Below are 4922 nucleotides of genomic sequence, written 5' to 3'. Positions count from 1 at the left end.
AGCCCCTTGATTTTCCATGTACAAGATGCACTGCAGCAACTCACCAAGACTCTTTCGACAGCACCCTCCAAACCCGCACTTCTACCACCTAGAAGTACAAGGTCAGCAGACACATGGAAACACCATCACCTGCAAGCTCCCCTCCAAGTCACACATCATCCTGACTTGGATCTGTATCACCATTCCTTCACTGTCTCTGGGTCAAAAAGTGGAACTTACTTCCCATCAGCACTGTGGGTGTACCTGCACCATATGGACTGCAGTGGTTCAAGATGGAGGCTCACCACCACCTTCTCAAGGGCAATTAGGGATGGTCAACAGATGCTGGCCTTGCAAGCGACGCCCACATCCCTTGAAAGAATAGAAAAAAAGGCCGCCAATTATATCAACTTTGTCACGGATGAGGCCATTCAAACCCAGCATTGGCTGGATTTCCACAGGTCCAGAGGGTGATTGCCACATGCATACAATGAATCAAGGCACCCTCAGATCAGCCAGGCGTCTTCATGTATTGGAAGGGCTTCCACTCCCTTAATGTCCAGCTAGTTTATGACCACTGGAAGGTAATCATTCATGTCTGCGCCAGGTATCCAGGGATCTGCCATGATTCATTTACTCTGCAGCAATCACATCTGCTGCAGGTGTTCTCTGCTCCACACAGCCTCAGCAACTGGCTCCTGGGAGACAAGGGATACCCACTGAAGAACTGGCTGCTGACCCCAATAAGGAACCCTACCGCTGAGCCAGAGGAGATAAACAGGAGCCATATCATCAGGCCAATAACAGAGCAAGTTGCTCAAGATGCACTTAAGGTGCCTCCACAGATCTGGAAGCGCACTTCAATTGAGCCCAACATCATGCTGCAGAAAGGAGTGGAGCTGCAGCAAAAGGAAGGTGGAGAGTGGCCAGCATCCGAGAAGGAGGAGGGAGAGAAGAAGGAGACAGATGTGGCCACAGTGCCTTTAGCTGCAAACCTAGTTGTCAGAGAGGCCCATGATGGACCCATCCAGGCACATTTCACTTATAGGGCTGGAGTTTTGCTTGAGGTGGGGCCCCCAGTGTTGGGCTGAAAAGGCAGTGGGACCCTGCATCTGCCTTCCGCACCCCCCGCCACCCCTCCCTTGCAACCAGAGTGATCCTCTGGTCTTTTTCTGTCAAAGTTTTAGGAGGCAGGAACCCCGTCTCTTGAAAGACTTTAAAGGGACGGGGATCCCACCTCCAAGAGCTGACAGCCAATCACAGGGCCAGCAGCTCAGCGGTATCAGCAGCGCCACTGGGAGCGGTGACCATTGCCGGTACTGCAGAGGCCTTGGACCCATGCCTAGTGCTGAAACCCCGGAACAGAGGTAGGTGAGGCAAGGTCTCCAGGGCAGTCTATAAGGCCCCGGCAAGGGGGAGGTGGGGGGCTGGCCATTTAGTCCGGGGGCTAAGGGGTTCTGGGAGGTAAAGTTGTTCCCAGTGGGGGTCCTCCATGGGCCACAAATTACCCCCAAGCCCGTAGGGAGGGCAGCTTGTTTTACAAGGTGTCCTTCCCGTGGAGCGGAGGCCCCCCTGCCACTGGTAAGATCCCAGTGGCGACAGGAAGAGGCCCGCATTGGGCCTCAATTTGCCTCTGGATGGAAAGGCCGTCATCGGCCTATCCCGCCCCCGGGCAGATCGCTAGGCAACGGGGAGGCGACGGGTCCTCTGACCCGCCATCACCCGTCGCAATTCTCAATGCCACCCCCCCCCCCACCCCGCCTACAATCCTGCCTCGAGAGGTCCTGTAAAATTCAGCCCATGTTGTGCAAGTGAAGCCATCTGAGAGTTCTTTCAGACATGCTGTGCCCTGGCCCAAACACACCTCATTCCAACAGTCAACTAGCCAACCATCACACTCACACCATTTCCTCCTCACAAAGGCTGATCAATCATTTCACCGGAAGGCTACTGCCAGGGTGAATGGGAGATGTAACAACATAGAGGCCATGAGAATGAGGAGTTCACATAAAGTCATGTATTCATTGAGATAAAGATTATTAATACTTTAACATTGTTATAAGCACCCAGGTGTATTCCCTTGTGCAACTAAGAAGCCTTCCTCTCTTCCTCTTACTGCTATGCAGTGCAACCCCTGTGGCTTAAGCTGAGTTGAAGGCTGGCTGCTCATTCCCCTGTTCTGTGACATGACATGCCTGTGGCAGACATCCTCTGGGTTTTAGAAGCCAAAGACTGTCCCACCTGCATCCGTCTGAGGCAGACATGGTCATCAGGACAGGAGGCAACATGTGCAGTTCTGTCTGGGAGTGGGGGAGGAAAAGATAAGTAGCAGTGCCTTGAGAAGACATCCCACTTCCTTATGCCCTTTTTCCATCTTCTCTCATAGCTCACATACACTTCCATGGTAGCCAAGAGCGTGAGAGCACTTGGTTGCAAGTCAATGAGGCGTTGAGCCACCAAGGAAGTAAAGAGATACAGACCCTTAGAAAATAGGCGTCATGTTTAGATAGAGGATCTGGATCGGCGCAGGCTTGGAGGGCCGAAGGGCCTGTTCCTGTGCTGTAATTTTCTTTGTTCTTTTGTTCTTTGCTGCATCCTCTAAAATGGCAGCCAGAGTGTGCACACCACTGGTCTGGGCCAGCATGCATTCAATGGCCTGCTGTATCTGATTCTTCATGAGGGTGACAACTCTTTCCATGGCGGTGAACAGCAGCACAAATGCCTGAGACATTATGGCAATCATGCGAGAGATGGACACCACCAATCTCTCTGCACGTGTCCGCACTGCCTCTGGAAATGCTGACAGCAGCACAGAGATTTTTCCATTGCTGCTCCACGAGTTCCCTTTCCGTGGATGACTCTGGAGGCTCAGCATCTACGTCCAGCTGAGTGGAGCTTGAAGTGTCCTGTACCCTCTGACGGAGACCCTCCACTCCTGTCTCTGTTTCCAGCATCTGCTCCTGCTTACATGTGATGTGCTCCTCCCCATGTGACAACCTAGCTATCTGTAACGCAGGACCCACCAAGGTGTGCCTATCTGTACTGGTGGAGGGTGCATGGAAGTCTTGCGGTCACAAGTTCTCTGACTGCTTGCCTTTCTTGGAAATGTTATGCCTTGTTTATTTAAATGTAAGTGAATTTTTAATGGTGTGGTAAGTGTTAATTACTGCCAAGCAACCACGCTAGCCCTAAAAATTAACTTTTACAAATGTGGAGTCTCATTCCTTCAGATTTTAAATCCTGATCACAGTCTGGAATAGTTGCTTCCAGCTGGAATTTTTCCTCGAGCCAGGGGCAGCAGCCATCCTACAGTTGCTTCTCAGGAATTCACACCTCCACACGGTTGATTTCATGAGGTTGGCGGAGAGGAGGGCCCCAGTGTCAAGGCAACCCGAGTCAGGGACAGACCGAATGGTGGAGGAATAGGCTGGATGTTGCCAGAGACATTGGCACAGTGGGTCTCCTGAAATCTGCTCTGTGGCTGAAGCACTCTGGGCACTAAAAGACACTCTCAGCTCTGACTCCATTAGGTGTGTCAAAGAGGCTCAAGCGTTGGAGTGACCTCATGTGAGCTGCCCCATTGGGCAGAATTCCTCATTAGTGCGAAGTCCTGAATCCTCCCTTGGTAGTCTCCGCCTCACAACTTGAGCCGTCTTTCGGAAATCCATTCTGTGCCCACACTCTGCACAGAGGAGTCTCCTGTACAGGTTGTTCCTGCATGCTCTCCACTCCATCACCCTCATCTTCTCTGTGGACACGCCCTGGCATTTCACCTTGCTCTTCTGGTGGATGCAAGGGGCCACAGTGGAGGGTTCTCCACGCGAAAGTCCTCCCATGCTCCATTGAGGATCTGGCATTGTGGGTGTTGCACATTGCAGTGACATCATATAGATACCAAGGCTAAAAAGGTTAAATTATGAGGACAAGTTGCAGAGACTAGACATGTATTTCCTTGAGTAGGAAGATTAGCGGGTGATCTAATTAAGCTGTTTGAGTTAATTAAAAAGAATTGATAGGGTCGAGAGAAACTATTTCCTTTGATGGGAGTAGTCCAGAACCAGGTAGAAAAATCTTAAAATTAAAGCCAGGCCATTCAGAAGTGATGTCAGGAAGCACTTTTAACACAAAGGGAAGTGAGAATCCAGAACTCTCTCCCCCAAAATACTATTAAGGCTAGGTCAATTGAAAATGTCAAAACTGAAATTGATAGATTTTTGTGAGGACAGGATATTAAGGGTTACAGAACCAAGGGGGGTAGCTGGAGTTCAGGTACAGATCAGGCATGATCTAATTGAATGCTAGAAGAGACTCGAGGGGCCTGAATGCCCTTCCTTTGTTCCTGTGTTCCAAAGTAATTCATTGCACATGAAGGACTTTGGAATATTTCTGCAAGATGTGGTAAATGCAACTCTGTCCTTCTTACTCTTGGGGAAGTGATGAAAATATAAACCTGCCTATAAAGAACAGTTTCTGACTTTGTTACATATATAGCACATAAAGGAAATTTTCTTCCCAGTGAAGGTTTGAGCCTCAAGAAGCTGACAGGGAGCTCTCATAATGGTTTCGTGGGTAAGTGTATCACCCTGTGTACTACAAAAATACAGACAAGAAGGTTGATATACCAACTGTGCTGCATTACCTAATTTCAGTCAGAGCAGCAAATGTGCTACAATTGGCTTCAATGCCCTTGTGTTAGAGAGGGAAAAGTCTGGGGTTCTATTGTCTGAACGCTATACAGTAACTTGCTGGAAAGTATGCATTTCTGCGTAGCAGGTGAGGAAACGAGCATGACTAGCCATGATGGCTCCCTTGTTTGCATAGTTTGCTGACAAATGTTGTAAAAGTCTCAGTAACAAAGCTATAAGGGCAGTAAACAAAAAAACTAAGAGTTTCAGGTCTGCTGAAACCTTAACTCTGTTTCTCTCTCCACTGCCTGACCTGTT

Source organism: Heterodontus francisci, chromosome 5, assembly GCF_036365525.1.
Source record: "Heterodontus francisci isolate sHetFra1 chromosome 5, sHetFra1.hap1, whole genome shotgun sequence".
Taxonomy (NCBI): domain Eukaryota; kingdom Metazoa; phylum Chordata; class Chondrichthyes; order Heterodontiformes; family Heterodontidae; genus Heterodontus; species Heterodontus francisci.
The sequence above is the reverse complement of the archived record's forward strand: the minus strand, read 5'-3'. Positions refer to the sequence as shown.